General features: G+C 34.7%; 1 non-coding gene across 1 annotated transcript; it reads right to left on the bottom strand.

Annotated features, from left to right (window-relative positions):
- Positions 1-8,216: 8,216 nt before the first annotated feature.
- Positions 8,217-8,322, bottom strand: LOC111804583. Its single transcript, XR_002816547.1, has one exon. It is a non-coding gene; the product is annotated as a small nucleolar RNA R71 (small nucleolar RNA).
- Positions 8,323-17,192: the final 8,870 nt, after the last annotated feature.

Consider the following 17,192-nt stretch of genomic DNA (forward strand, 5'->3'; position numbering starts at 1 on the left):
CGATGTTTATTTCTCGTATTGAAATTATAGAGTACAAATTCGAAACAATAATAAATTTTTTGGTAAAAGTAGATATGCATTTATTGACGTTAAAACACCTTAGTGTAAAAAGTCTTAATTACATGTGAATATGAATTCACCACGCCCAAAGACCACTCACCTAAGGCAAGAGAGTCGCACTAGCTGTGTGACATATGGCACCCGCTAATTGGATGGTTCAAATGCTACGATGTGCGTTTAATTCATGGAACGATTATTCTCATAACGACATGTGGCGTATTCTCCTTGGCATGCTTGATCAACATGTGTATCGTCGTTAGTGCTGTTGGATCAACATGCACGTTCTCAGACTTGTAGTGGGGTGTATACCAGCCGTTGGTTTTGCTGGAGGTGGTGCAGCTTGGAGCGGTACAGTTTGAGGCGGCACAGTTGCGTCTGTCCTAGTTACTGATCCTTCTCGAGATGAGCTCTCTTTAGCCTCTCCTCTTCCCCTACCTTTAATAGGGGGTCGTCCCCTTTCTCGTCTTCCTCTTCCACGTCCTCTAAGTGGATGGTTCTAGAAACTAAGATAATTCTATTTAAGTCTATCATTTACTAACATAACCATATCACACACTATCAAAATCATACAACATAGCAAACATATAATAGTAAAATTAAATCAAAAATCATGATGCAATAAATGATATAATTATAGCTCACAATAAATATCATTAAAATATTTTTCTTTTCTTATCTGATGTATGACATACCTGACTTCCATGACGGGGTATCGACGATTGAACCATGGAGCATGTCAATTGTCATGGTCATGCTTTTCAAAGGAGTGTTGCCCATGGTCGCATGCCCGTTACATGCCGAAACCCTTATCTTGTATCACTTTATCGCTTTCCTTTACTGCTTTCATGTTGTATAATTTCCTTCTTTTTTCTTCTAAGAGTATGACATCTCGGCAAAATCATGTCTACACCGGGTCGACATGAAATGTCCCAGAATGTAGTACAAGGACATGTGACTAGTTGACAAATTCTCCCTACCCGAAAAACTATATGTAATTTAAGTCGTCGTCTTTTTCTTGTATGCCATATAACATCGTTTTAAATCTCTCTCAACCTTTCTTTCAAACTCTCTTTCAAAATCCCTTTGCCCCCACTTTCTAAAACTTTTTTCTCAAATTGGAGCAGAGATTTAAGCAAGTGTTGGCCATGAGACCATAGGTTATAAATAGTTTAAACTTAGGAGTATTTTGGTAATTTGCCATTTTTAGTCTGGGCATGGGTTAGAGGTGTAGTCTTTTCCCACACACGACCCATGCATGTGCACATGGACCCACCAGGTGGGTTCGTATACGTACCCTTGGTCCTGACTTGTTAGGCTATACGCGTTGACGTGTTGCTAGACACCACGAAGAGAAAGACCCGAATGATATCATGACGAACAAAAATATCGAATGTACGCGTATTCTATTATAGCGTATTGAGAAAGTATCACGATGCACGTGACATACATAAATGCATGAGGCGTCTATGACTTCAAATTATAGCCTACAATAAGAATCATTTCGTTTCCTTTCATTCATGTCATAGTATACGTATAAATCATGTATGCAAAGTCACTCATCATGATTTTCATCTTGCATCATCATTAATATAGTATAATCTAAAACACGGTTTCACATTGCATAACATACATAACATCTCATATCATACATATTATATCATACATATTATGACATAATAGGACATCACATCCCATACTTAATGTGAAAAGAAGAACTATTATGTAGAACTATAGTTTTAATTGGTATTTATAGGTTTTAATTTTCTGTTCCCAACTCCCTCTCAAGTTAGGTAGTATTTCAAATTTGTTATTTTATTTTCTTATCCTCAATTTTGATGTTAATAATGCCTTACTTAAAAAGCTATTATTAAGGTCAAAGTGAAGGTACACCGGTCCCAATTTTTATTTGTGATAACAAAATTTTAACGAAAAAGTTTGAAAGGATAATAAATATTTTGGTGAAAGTAGTTATACATTTAGTGACATTAAAAGATCATGCGTATAAAGTCTTAATTAGGTGAAGGATGAATTAAAAGAAAAGATGAAATACACGAACTATATTTTTAATTGAGCATTTCTTGTAATGGTGTACATGGTACTGTATCGTATTGTTGTAGTGTACGCATCTATACTAATCATAACGAAAAAATATTCTGATGCATGTGAACATAACAATATCATATTCATCAATGACATAAGGTATCAACATGGTGTTTCATATTATGGCACATCTCATAGGAACAATACATCATATCATAATAAGCAAACATACCAATCACAAGATATGACACATGCAAGGGCCATAGGACATGCACCGTTCATACTTCAAACAATTCAACGGTCTCCATCACCCAAAATTTTAATCACAACACTTAGATAAGATGGGCTATAGATTCAATGGTCAGAATTCAAAGATAAAGTTAGCAAGCAGCTAATGGAGAGGATTTTTTTAGTGAATTGTCCCGATACTTAAACTCAAAATTAGCTCAATTTTGGATATTTCTATTCAAACAATTCTTGAGCTATAAACAAAGAAGTGGGGAGGATCATTTAAGTTAACTTAAATTTCAACGGGTGAGTTTGGACTAGCTTCAAATTAAATAGTAACTTCGACGTAAGCTACTCAGATAAGTGGCTTCACTACTGGTTTAGTTAGATGAATTGTTTGAAGTATGAATGGTGCATGTCCTTTGACCCTTGCATGTGCGTATCTTGTGATTAATATGTTTGCTTATTATGATATGATGCATAGTTGCTATGAGATATGTCATAATATGAAATACCATGTTGATATGTTATGTCATTGATGAATGTGATATTGTAGGTTCACATGTATCAAGATACTTTCCTGTTATGACTAGTATAGATGCATACACTACAACGATACGATACAGTACCATGTACACCATTACAAGAAATGCTCAATTAAAAATATAGTTCGTGTATTTCATCTTTTCTTTTAATTCATCCTTCCCCTAATTAAGACTTTATACACAATGGTCTTTTAATATCACTAAATACATAACAATTTTCACCAAAATATTTATTAACTTTCAAACTTTTACGTTAAAATTTTGTTATTTAGGACAAGTGTGCCTTTCACTTTGACCTTAACAATAGCTTTTTAAATAAGGCATTATTAACCTCAAAATTGAGGATAAGAAAATAAAATAACAAATTTGAAATACTACCTAACTTGAGAGGGAGTTGGGAACAGAAAATTAAAACCTATAAATACCAATCAAAACTATAGTTCTACATAATAGTTCTTCTTTTCACACCAACTATATTATTTGTTGTCAACTATGAGATGTGATGTGATAGTCCTATTATGTTATAATATATGAGATGGTATGTATGTTATGCTATGTCATGCAATGTAAAACCGTGTTATAGATTATACTATACCAATGATGATGCAAGATGAAAGTCATGATGAATGATTATGCATACATGATTCATAAAGGAAGAACGAAATGATTTATATGGTAGGTTATAATTTTAAGCCATAGAAGCCTCATGCATTTATGTATGTGACGTGCATCGTGATACTTCTTTGTTACGCGATATTAGTATATATGCGTACATCCGATATTTATGTTTGTTATGATATCATATGGGTCTTTCCCTTCGTGGTGTCCGGCAACGCATCAGCGCGTTTATCCTAACAAATCAGGGCCAAGGGTACATATACAAACCCGCTTGGTGGGTCTACGTGGACATGCATGGGTCGTGTGTGGGAAAAGACTATACATCCAACCCATGCTCAGACTAAAAATGGAAAATTACGAAAATACTCCTAAGTTTAAAATATTTATAAACTTGCCCCAATTTGAGAAGAAAGTTTGGGGGGCAAAGAGATTTTGAAAGAGATTTTGAAAGAGAGTTTGAAAGAAAGGTTAAGAGAGATGATGTTATATGGCATGCAAGAAAAAGTCAACAACTACTTAAATTACATATAGTTTTTCTGATAGGGAGAATTTGACAACTAGTCACATCTCCCTGTACTACATTCTGGGACATTTCATGTCTACAAGGCGTAGACATGATTTTGCCGAGATGTCTTACTCTTTGAATGCATTCAGACCGAAAGGCTGACATAGATGTTATGTATGGGTGACATTTTTTTTTTGCTTTACATCTTACATCTAAGAATTTATCCATCTTCCATAAAGAGCCAAATGAAACCAAAGTTTCACATTTGGTTTTGAATTAGAGATGTTCAAAATGATGAATCAACATTGACTATAACCCCTATCCTTCGAAGCTAACAATGCGGGTTTGATTTCCGCTATCTGCTTATCTTATTCTTATAATATATATTCTTATATATATTTTTATATATATTATAAATATAATAAATTATTCATTAATTAATTAAAAAATTTAAATTAATTAAAATTTAAAATAGAATTACTCCAACCAAAATTTTAAGTAATGTATTACTTAATATAATGCATCACTAAATTGAATACCCAATTTCTAAAATTGTCACATATTTATTTTTACAAACAAGAGAGGTAAAAATAGGAAAAAAAAAAAAAATGGAATGAAAAGCATTCATTGTCTAATGGATAGGACGGACATGCGACCATGGGCAACACGCCTCGGAAAAGCATGACCATGAGACTTGACATGTTTCATGGTCGAATCGTTGATACTCCGTCATCGTCAGGTATGTCATACATCAGATAAGAAAAGAGAAATGTTTTAATGATATTTATTGTGATCCACTCATAGTATTAATGTCCTGTAGAATGAAAACTTGATGAGCTTTATTTATTGCATCATGATGCTTGATTTAATTTCGCTGATTTTGATAGTGTGTAATATAATAGGGTTATGTTTTTAGTTAACGATAGACTTAAATAGAATTATCTTAGTTTCTAGAACCATTCGTCTAGAGGACGTGGAAGAGGAAGACGAGAAAGGGGATGACCCCCTATTAGAGGTAGGGAAAAAGGAGAGGCTAAAGAGAGCCCACATCGAGAAAGATTACTAACTAGGACAGACGCAACTGCGCCGCCTCAAGCTGTACTGCTCCAAACTACACCTCCTCTAGCAGAACCAGTGGCTGGAATACATCCCACTACTAGTATGAGAACGTGCATGTTGATTCAACAACACTAACGACGACACGCATGTTGATCAAGCGTGCCAATGAGAACACGCGACATGTCATTATGAGAACAATCGTTCCAAGAATTAAATGCACGTTGTAGGATTTGAACCATCCAATTAGTGTGTACGAAGGCCCAAAGATCTCAAACCTCAGAACATAACAATTAGCGTGTACCAAGAACATAACAAGAACTTAAAAAGTAACTAAGAATGGAATAAAACATTAAGATCCAAGTTCGAAAGAAAAGAACCCAGAACCATAGTACGAAGGTCCTTAGATCTCAGACCTCAAAATCTAAGGGCCAAAGTCCTCCGGATAGATCTCGATAAGAACTCAAAAGTCAAGAATAGAACTAAAAGGCCTAAGTACTTGCAACAAAAACTAGAACAAAAAAAGAAACAGCGTGGTAACCTAGCATATCAAGTACACGATTTAAAGCCTACAAATAAGTTACTTACAAAGTCTTTGTACTCACTTCATATTTTCCATCATTTTTAGGTAAATAAGGAGCTGGTCGGAGTCGGGAACAGACTCTTGAGCAAGTGTCATTGACAAGCCTCACCCGTCATCCTTCAGACCTTTTATTTTAAATATTTTGTGTACGTTCCTTATTTCGTATTTCAACTATTATGTTATGTTTTAATTACTTATATATGAACTTTGATATGATATAAATATATGGTAAATTATGTTTTAAATCCTCTTTATTTTATTTCATGAAAAATTTGTCTGTCTTTTTAAACCATCGAACAACGTCAAACCAAGTTTTTACATTTAGGAGTCTTTTGCATTTTCTTTTATCACTATATTCCATGTTCGTAGTATTTTGAACAACATCGTCTTAAACTTAGAATTTTTGTTTTGCCACCTTCAAGTTCCTCCATTAATAAAGATTTTCTTTAAGAAACTTGCGCAAACTTACAAAAGATGTTTACTAAATTGATATAAAAATATAATAATAACATTAATGCATAACCACTCTTTTGAAAATTAGGGTCCATAGACAGTTTTTACACCTTTATGCTTATTTTTTCCTTTCCCATCCTTTTTAAAGACTTAAATACCTAAGATTATTTATTAGGGTATTGAAATGGCTTCCTTAAAACCTTTATTCTCATCTAAATGTCTTGATTTTTTTTTATTTTTTTCTTGATTATTTATTAGGGACATGGAGCCTCGTAAAGATCTAGAGTAGATATTTCGTAAAAACAAGGTACAGGTATATATTGGAGATATTTCATAAACATATTACCGTACTCATTAATAAGTGATCTCAAAATATACTTTTGTTCATTCTTTGTACTCTTTGATAACTGTCTAAAAGTAGTTATATGAAGTCTTTTTATAGTTAATATTGCACTCTTATTCACCATTTTCTCATTTATTACCCGATTTATTCTACCTAGTGAGTATGAAATCGTTTATTGGTCCAACATGAAAAAAATATGATTTGGTATAAATCGATCTTAATTGTACATTTTAATTGAGTTATGTGGTAAAATTTTAGATATTTATGCTGAACCATGAGGGAGTAGCAAATTCGGAAACAAATGGGGGATGACATGAAATTTTTAAAAACACATCAACAGTCCAAGTGGGTCATTGACTACCTAATGAGGAACATCGTATGTGGACAACCTATTTCTTTTAAGCCCTAAAGGGAACCCATTCTCAATATAAAAGGAAAAAGAAGACCAAGAGGAGGGAGCCACACTTTGGGAGAAAAATCGAATTGCACAGCAGCAGCCTCTGCTGCAGTGAACTGCCGTGAAACTAGAGAAGAAGAAGAAAACCCTAATCAAGTAGCTGTTGACAGCAGAAGGAAAAGGAGACCAACAAGGATTGATTAGGGCAAAGAGGTGGACGTGAGAGTTCAAGAGAAGGGAACTTCCATTGACGAACGACAACAAACCGAGATAACTCTCTATTTCCGTATTCTCTTTTCTTATTCCATCAATTTTACATGATTGAGATGCGGATTCCTCTATTTAATTCAGTTTGTATGGGGAGCTAAATTTTATAGGGGAGGCGAGAGAGTTTTATATAGTTTAAGTATGTTGACAGTATGATTTTAGTTTATTAAAGAGTTGTTAATGATTTACATGTGTGTTTAGTTAGCTACTTTACATACATCGTTGTTCTCTTATTCGGGAAAAGAGCGGGAGCAATGAAATCCTCTTTAATACTCTAGTTCCATAACAAGGAGACTTGAAGGGTAATAAAAGGGTTATAAATAATTCTTTAATAAAAGGGTTATAAATAATTCTTCTCCTAAAGTGTTGTAAATAGAAATTACAACGATTATGGAAATAATCACCATTCACGACCATCGGAAGTGGGCTTGGGAATCTATTCAGGACCCAAAATTGGTTATTTTACTTGTGGTAGATTTTCATGAGTCGGAGCCAAAAAGAAGCCATAGTAAGTTGTAGATTTTAGTAAGTTGCAAAATTATATTTACTGCTGTAGAATTGAGCTTACTGCTGCAGAATTTTGTGCATGAACCCACTTACGGATTTGAAATTTATTTTTGATCCCGAAATAGAGAGAACCTTTAGACGAAAGTTGAGGGAGAAAAAGAAAATGGCAGAACAGAATATACAAAAAATAGCCCAACTGAATCGGGAGTTTGAAAATTAGGCTAATGCCATTCATTTAGCAGATGACAGAGAAAGAGCAATCTGAGCATATGCATACCCAGCTGTGGAACAGCTAAATTCGTACATTATTAGACCCGAAATGCAAGCAACCATGTTTGAGCTAAAGCCCGTGATGTTTAAAATGACCATTGGGCAATTTCATGGACTACGGTCGGAAGATCCCCACCTATATCTAAAGTCATTTTTGGGAGTTAGTGACTCATTTCGATTTCAAGGAGTGGATAAAGACGTGATTAAATTGAGCTTATTCCCTTATTCTTTGAGGGATGGTGCTAAATCATGGTTGAATACCTTAGCACCGGGAACAATTGATTCTTGGAATAGTCTAGCAAAGAAATTTTTGATCAAGTACTTTCCACCCACTAGAAACGCACAGTTCAGAAATGAGATTGTTGCTTTTCAACAGTTTGAAGATAAGACATTAAGCGAAGCTTGGGAAAGATTTAAGGAGATACTTAGAAAGTGTCCTCACCATGGACTACCTCATTGTATACAAATGGAGACTTTCTACAATGAATTAAATATTGCTACTAAACAAGTAGTTGATGCTTCCGCCAATGGAGCTATTTTGTCAAAGACATACAATACAATGAAACATATGAGATTTTAGAGAGAATAGCATCTAACAATTGTTAATGGGTCGATGTGAGAAGTAATCCAGGAAAGAAGACCCGAGGAGTACTTGAAGTTGATGCTNCTTTGAAGCAAATTCCAAATTATGTGAAATTCTTTAAGGAGGTTCTCACCAATAAAAGAAAGTTTGAAGAATTCAAGGTGGTACCATTGAATTAAGAGTGTAGTGCAATATTGAAAAACAAGATCCCACTAAAGGAGAAAGACCCCGGTTCATTCACAATTCTCATATCAATAGGAGGGAAGAAGCTAGGTCGAGCATTATGTGATTTGGGATCAAGCATTAATCTAATGNCCAAAAATAATTCCTTCTCAAATACTTATAATCTGGGGTGGAGAAACAATCCAAACTTCTTATGGAAGGGAAAAGNCTACAGTCACTCTTCAACTACCAGATCGATCTTTCACTCATGTAGAAGAAAAAATTGAAGATATCCTAATTCAAGTGGACAAGTTCATATTTNAGGCACATACAACCAACAAATGCCACCTAAAGCAAATTACCCTCTGGGGTTTGGATTACAAAATCAATTGACATACAGTTCTCAACAAGCCACCACCCGAGGGGAAGGAACTAGCCAAGCTCAACACATACCGAGAACATCGCTTGAGAGCCTAATAAAGGAATATATGGCTAAAGATGATGTTGTGATACAAAGTCAACAAGCATCATTGCGAAATTTGGAAGTTCAAGTAGGTCAATTAGCAAATGAGTTACGAAATAGACCTGTTGGTAAGCTGCCAGCAGACACCGAAATGCCAAAAAGAGAGGGAATGGAACAATGTCAAGCAATAGAGTTGAGAAGTGGGAAAGAAATACCAGCAGAGGAGAAAAAAAATTAAAGAACATGATGATAGTCGCTCTCAAGAAACTGCTGATTCACAACAGAGAAAGGAGGAAGCTGCTGGACAGAAAGAGCACAACAAAAATGATGCAGAAGCTGCTGTACAGAAAGAATACAGCAGAAATTATGTAGAAATTATGAAGCCCCCTAAAAGACAAACAACATTCAACAGTGGACAAGAAAGCAGAATATACACACCAACACCTCCTTTTCCACCAAGAATAAAAAGAAAGAAGGAAGAAGCCTTTGAGAAGTTCATGGATATATTTAAGGAAATTCACATAAATATACCATTAGTTGGAGCTTTGAAGCAAATTCCAAATTATGTGAAATTCTTTAAGGAGGTTCTCACCAATAAAAGAAAGTTTGAAGAATTCAAGGTGGTACCATTGAATTAAGAGTGTAGTGCAATATTGAAAAACAAGATCCCACTAAAGGAGAAAGACCCCGGTTCATTCACAATTCTCATATCAATAGGAGGGAAGAAGCTAGGTCGAGCATTATGTGATTTGGGATCAAGCATTAATCTAATGCTGCTGTCTATTTACAAAAAGTTAGGTATTTGTGAAGCTAGACCAACTACAGTCACTCTTCAACTACCAGATCGATCTTTCACTCATGTAGAAGAAAAAATTGAAGATATCCTAATTCAAGTGGACAAGTTCATATTTTCAGCAGATTTTATCATTTTGGATTATGAAGCGGACCATGATGTACCAATTATCTTGGGGAGACCATTTTTGAAAACCGAAAGAACATTGGTAGATGTCCACAAGGGAACTATAATGCTGAGAATGAATGATCAACAAATAGAATTTCATATGAATGACANAGCAGAGGAGAAAAAAAATTAAAGAACATGATGATAGTCGCTCTCAAGAAACTGCTGATTCACAACAGAGAAAGGAGGAAGCTGCTGGACAGAAAGAGCACAACAAAAATGATGCAGAAGCTGCTGTACAGAAAGAATACAGCAGAAATTATGTAGAAATTATGAAGCCCCCTAAAAGACAAACAACATTCAACAGTGGACAAGAAAGCAGAATATACACACCAACACCTCCTTTTCCACCAAGAATAAAAAGAAAGAAGGAAGAAGCCTTTGAGAAGTTCATGGATATATTTAAGGAAATTCACATAAATATACCATTAGTTGGAGCTTTGAAGCAAATTCCAAATTATGTGAAATTCTTTAAGGAGGTTCTCACCAATAAAAGAAAGTTTGAAGAATTCAAGGTGGTACCATTGAATTAAGAGTGTAGTGCAATATTGAAAAACAAGATCCCACTAAAGGAGAAAGACCCCGGTTCATTCACAATTCTCATATCAATAGGAGGGAAGAAGCTAGGTCGAGCATTATGTGATTTGGGATCAAGCATTAATCTAATGCTGCTGTCTATTTACAAAAAGTTAGGTATTTGTGAAGCTAGACCAACTACAGTCACTCTTCAACTACCAGATCGATCTTTCACTCATGTAGAAGAAAAAATTGAAGATATCCTAATTCAAGTGGACAAGTTCATATTTTCAGCAGATTTTATCATTTTGGATTATGAAGCGGACCATGATGTACCAATTATCTTGGGGAGACCATTTTTGAAAACCGAAAGAACATTGGTAGATGTCCACAAGGGAACTATAATGCTGAGAATGAATGATCAACAAATAGAATTTCATATGAATGACAACATGAAATATCCAGCAGTAGTAGAATACTCAGCAATTTATAAATTTGACAGAGAATCCAACAACTGATTGTTGGAAACAGCAACAAGAAGAAGACAACAACTAGAATAATTGCACTACACAACAAGNATACAGCAGAAATTATGTAGAAATTATGAAGCCCCCTAAAAGACAAACAACATTCAACAGTGGACAAGAAAGCAGAATATACACACCAACACCTCCTTTTCCACCAAGAATAAAAAGAAAGAAGGAAGAAGCCTTTGAGAAGTTCATGGATATATTTAAGGAAATTCACATAAATATACCATTAGTTGGAGCTTTGAAGCAAATTCCAAATTATGTGAAATTCTTTAAGGAGGTTCTCACCAATAAAAGAAAGTTTGAAGAATTCAAGGTGGTACCATTGAATTAAGAGTGTAGTGCAATATTGAAAAACAAGATCCCACTAAAGGAGAAAGACCCCGGTTCATTCACAATTCTCATATCAATAGGAGGGAAGAAGCTAGGTCGAGCATTATGTGATTTGGGATCAAGCATTAATCTAATGCTGCTGTCTATTTACAAAAAGTTAGGTATTTGTGAAGCTAGACCAACTACAGTCACTCTTCAACTACCAGATCGATCTTTCACTCATGTAGAAGAAAAAATTGAAGATATCCTAATTCAAGTGGACAAGTTCATATTTTCAGCAGATTTTATCATTTTGGATTATGAAGCGGACCATGATGTACCAATTATCTTGGGGAGACCATTTTTGAAAACCGAAAGAACATTGGTAGATGTCCACAAGGGAACTATAATGCTGAGAATGAATGATCAACAAATAGAATTTCATATGAATGACAACATGAAATATCCAGCAGTAGTAGAATACTCAGCAATTTATAAATTTGACAGAGAATCCAACAACTGATTGTTGGAAACAGCAACAAGAAGAAGACAACAACTAGAATAATTGCACTACACAACAAGCAGAATTGGAGAAAATTGTAAGAGTTTTTGAATCATTGAAATTAGAGGAAAGAATAAATTCATCAATGAAGTTATCTATCGATGACACACCCTTGAACTACATCTTAGAAGAAGAACTATTTGATATATGGGAGATAANCCAAGAATAAAAAGAAAGAAGGAAGAAGCCTTTGAGAAGTTCATGGATATATTTAAGGAAATTCACATAAATATACCATTAGTTGGAGCTTTGAAGCAAATTCCAAATTATGTGAAATTCTTTAAGGAGGTTCTCACCAATAAAAGAAAGTTTGAAGAATTCAAGGTGGTACCATTGAATTAAGAGTGTAGTGCAATATTGAAAAACAAGATCCCACTAAAGGAGAAAGACCCCGGTTCATTCACAATTCTCATATCAATAGGAGGGAAGAAGCTAGGTCGAGCATTATGTGATTTGGGATCAAGCATTAATCTAATGCTGCTGTCTATTTACAAAAAGTTAGGTATTTGTGAAGCTAGACCAACTACAGTCACTCTTCAACTACCAGATCGATCTTTCACTCATGTAGAAGAAAAAATTGAAGATATCCTAATTCAAGTGGACAAGTTCATATTTTCAGCAGATTTTATCATTTTGGATTATGAAGCGGACCATGATGTACCAATTATCTTGGGGAGACCATTTTTGAAAACCGAAAGAACATTGGTAGATGTCCACAAGGGAACTATAATGCTGAGAATGAATGATCAACAAATAGAATTTCATATGAATGACAACATGAAATATCCAGCAGTAGTAGAATACTCAGCAATTTATAAATTTGACAGAGAATCCAACAACTGATTGTTGGAAACAGCAACAAGAAGAAGACAACAACTAGAATAATTGCACTACACAACAAGCAGAATTGGAGAAAATTGTAAGAGTTTTTGAATCATTGAAATTAGAGGAAAGAATAAATTCATCAATGAAGTTATCTATCGATGACACACCCTTGAACTACATCTTAGAAGAAGAACTATTTGATATATGGGAGATAAACTTCACGAAATTATTCCCACCTACTGTAGGATGGAGAGTTCCGAAGGGGCATCATTTCTTTGACAATGGATAACTGGAAAAAAATGAAAAGAGAAAGAGGGAGCTAGTCACAATTTGCAAGCAAATATATGAAGTTCCGAGTAAACCAAGTTAGTTTTTTCTTTTCTTTTTATTTATGCATTTATATAATTTTTTTTTAAATAGCTATCTTCACATAGTTTTTTAGATTTTATTTTACTTGTTGGGGTGAATATCTCGCATGTCCCAAGGAAGTTAGCCAATTTTTTAGATGAATTAGGGGGATTTAGATGTGGTTAGGAATGCTAATTTCAGCATACAAAGGAGACTAATTACACTTAGTGCATGCCAGAATGTGATTGATGACAAATATTATTTTCTAGAAGTGCACGTTGCCACATAGTTGTCTTGTCTATTTTCATTTGCATGTGATTTTATTTCATTTTAATGATGTTCACTTCCTCATCCACTACATGCCAAGGCACCACCACCCAAGAAATTTTTTTAGGAACATCCTAAAAGATTTTCTAATCCTCCAAAGAAAGAAATTTGTATGGAAAAGAGAATTGGACAGAAAATACTCCTTATACATTCTCGGGTAAGCTTGAAATGTTAAGAAAGGGGCTGCTAGACATTAGAGTTCACATGCAACAGTAAGCATACAGCAGCAGCACCGACAGCTGGACTGATAGCAGATTTACAGCAACAGTATTTCCAAGTTTTTGGAGAAAATTTTAAAAGAATGGAGCTACGAAGAATCTTCACGATGCCTAAATATAAGGGAATTTTCTGAACACACCCTTTACAATCTTATTATCTTATTTTGAATCATGCATCCATATTTTGTTGTCTTTTTTTATTCATATAATTTTGAAAGATGTCCATGCATGCACCCTAGAAACATGAGCTCTATTAGATAGGATAATATATCACGCATTTTTTTAATATGCAGTCGGGATGTTTTTTTTTTTNTTATTTTACTTGTTGGGGTGAATATCTCGCATGTCCCAAGGAAGTTAGCCAATTTTTTAGATGAATTAGGGGGATTTAGATGTGGTTAGGAATGCTAATTTCAGCATACAAAGGAGACTAATTACACTTAGTGCATGCCAGAATGTGATTGATGACAAATATTATTTTCTAGAAGTGCACGTTGCCACATAGTTGTCTTGTCTATTTTCATTTGCATGTGATTTTATTTCATTTTAATGATGTTCACTTCCTCATCCACTACATGCCAAGGCACCACCACCCAAGAAATTTTTTTAGGAACATCCTAAAAGATTTTCTAATCCTCCAAAGAAAGAAATTTGTATGGAAAAGAGAATTGGACAGAAAATACTCCTTATACATTCTCGGGTAAGCTTGAAATGTTAAGAAAGGGGCTGCTAGACATTAGAGTTCACATGCAACAGTAAGCATACAGCAGCAGCACCGACAGCTGGACTGATAGCAGATTTACAGCAACAGTATTTCCAAGTTTTTGGAGAAAATTTTAAAAGAATGGAGCTACGAAGAATCTTCACGATGCCTAAATATAAGGGAATTTTCTGAACACACCCTTTACAATCTTATTATCTTATTTTGAATCATGCATCCATATTTTGTTGTCTTTTTTTATTCATATAATTTTGAAAGATGTCCATGCATGCACCCTAGAAACATGAGCTCTATTAGATAGGATAATATATCACGCATTTTTTTAATATGCAGTCGGGATGTTTTTTTTTTTCAAGAACTAGAGATATAATATAAAATGCTTCAATAGGATAAATAAAACAATAAGGTGAGTGGTGTATTTCTCTAAGAGAATAAAAGGGGTTAAGGAAATTACAGCTTAAATGGGATGGAGTATTTATCAAAGTTAAGGCGAGGATCCAATCTATCGTAATCCACCATAATCAGAAAGAATTCCTATAATTCACCCAACCTTTAGACCATTTTCCCAACAAAAACAATAACCAAGAGTTTGTGTACCTCAATCTACTCTCAAGAATGATTCCACACCCACACTAATGCTCATTGAGGACAATGGTTAGTTTAAGTTTGGGGTATTAACGCAAAATTCCATACACCATACAAATTGCAAAGCCAAAAAAAAAAACAAAAAAAAATCCATACCTGAGACACTCCTCTTCAACTTAAAGCTTGAACTCTCGATGCTAAAAAAGTGGAAAGCAAACAAATTATCTTAATTACTCGTTATCAGGCAATCTGCATCACCCATGGAGGTGTCTGAATCGAAGGTAATTAGGATGTAAATAAAAAACAAAGAGAAAGCTATCCTTATTGTTCAAGTGAGTTGCATCACAAATGTGGCGACACTGAAAACTACATGATGCTAGCAAAAGAGTAAAGCTAAGGGAGAATGAGTGTTAGTCTATATAGTCATCCCTTGAAGACTTAGTGATTTGCACTACAAGTGGAGGGGATGACTTGAAGGATTCTTGGGAGAAAAAAATTTGTTGTGATAAGAGAAAGTTAATGAAATAAATTATGAAGCCAAGTCACAAAAGCAAAGATAAAAGGAATGGTAATCATTTTAGAAGTGTTTTGAGGAGTATGGTGGAAGTGAGGAATATGAAATGTAGGGAAAAACTGAATTGAGGAAAGAATATAAGGAAAGTCATCTAAATCATGCCTTTGATGAATACTCTACCAACATAAATAGAAAAAAAATTTATTAATGAGAAGAAGGAAGAGCAGAGAGAATGATTTCTCAAGGATGAGCAATCTCTTAAGTTTGAGGGTGTGATAACTCTATAAAAGTGAGTTATTTTAAGTCTTTTTAGAGTTAATATTGCAATCTTATTCACCATTTTCTTATTTATTACCCCATTTATTCTACTTAGTGAATATGAAATCGTTTATAACGGTCCAACATGGAAAAAAATACCATTTGGCATAAATCGATCATAATTGTATATTTAATTGAGTTATGTGGTAAAATTTCAGACATTTATGCTGAACCATGAGGGAGTAGCAAATTCGGAAACAAATGGTGGTAGACATGGAAATTTTAAATATACGTTAGCAGTCCAAGTGGGTCATTGACTACCCAATGAGTAACATCCTANAGGGCCATCATCCTCACCTAACTCACAAGTCCAAGATATCAATTCTTTTTCGAGATTGGAATTCTGAAAAGAAATCTATGGAATTCTATGGGTGCTTGTCCCTATTTTAACTACTGCATTGGGAATCACAATCGGCGTACTAGTATCCAGCAGTAGTAGAGGAATGCTCAGCAATTTATAAATTGACAGAGAATCCAGCAACTAATAGTTGGAAACAGCAACAAGAAGATGACAGCAGTTGGAATAATTGCACTACACAACAAGTAGAAGTGGAGAAAACGGTAAGAATTTTTTGATCACTGGAATTAGAAGAAAGAATGAATTCATCACTGAAGTTATCTATTAATGACACACCATTGAACTACATCTTAGAAGAACTATTTGATATATGGGAGATAGATTTCACGAAATTATTCCCACACACTTCAAGATGGAGAGTTCCAAAGGGGANAGGTGGACAACTTATTCCTTTTCGGCCCTAAAGGGGAACAGGGGAACCCATGCTCAATAGAAAAGGAAAAAGAAGACCAAGAGGAGGGAGCCACACGTTGGGAGAAAAATCGAATTACACAGCAGCAGCCTCTGCTATANGAATCACTTCTTGAATTTGAAGCACTCTCAGTAACAGCAGCTATGTTCATACACTCTGCAGTGGTGTATAAGGTTCCAGATTTTGAGCCACGTGCTACCACCTTAGCACCCTTCATAATCTTCAATGAACTCTTCCCTAACTTTGTTGCATAACCTGTGCTGTCCAACTGACCAATAGAGATCAAGNCTTTATTCTCTTTTCTTATTTCATCAATTTTACATGATTGAGATGCGGATTTCTCTTTTTAATTCAGTTTGTATGGAGAGCTAAACTTTATAGGGGAGGCGAGAGAGTTTTATATAGTTTAAGTATGTTGACGGTATGATTTTAATTTATTAAAGNAAGGTTCAATCGAATTGTCTACGCTGAGGATTAGAGCATCCCCAATGTCTTCTGCTGAATTTNAAAGAGGGAGCAATGAAATCCTCTTTAATACTCTCGTTCCATAGGAAGGAGACTTGAATGGTAATAGAAGGGTGAGGAATAATTCTTCTCCTAGAGCC

Source organism: Cucurbita pepo, chromosome LG10 (assembly GCF_002806865.2).
Source record: "Cucurbita pepo subsp. pepo cultivar mu-cu-16 chromosome LG10, ASM280686v2, whole genome shotgun sequence".
NCBI lineage: Eukaryota > Viridiplantae > Streptophyta > Magnoliopsida > Cucurbitales > Cucurbitaceae > Cucurbita > Cucurbita pepo.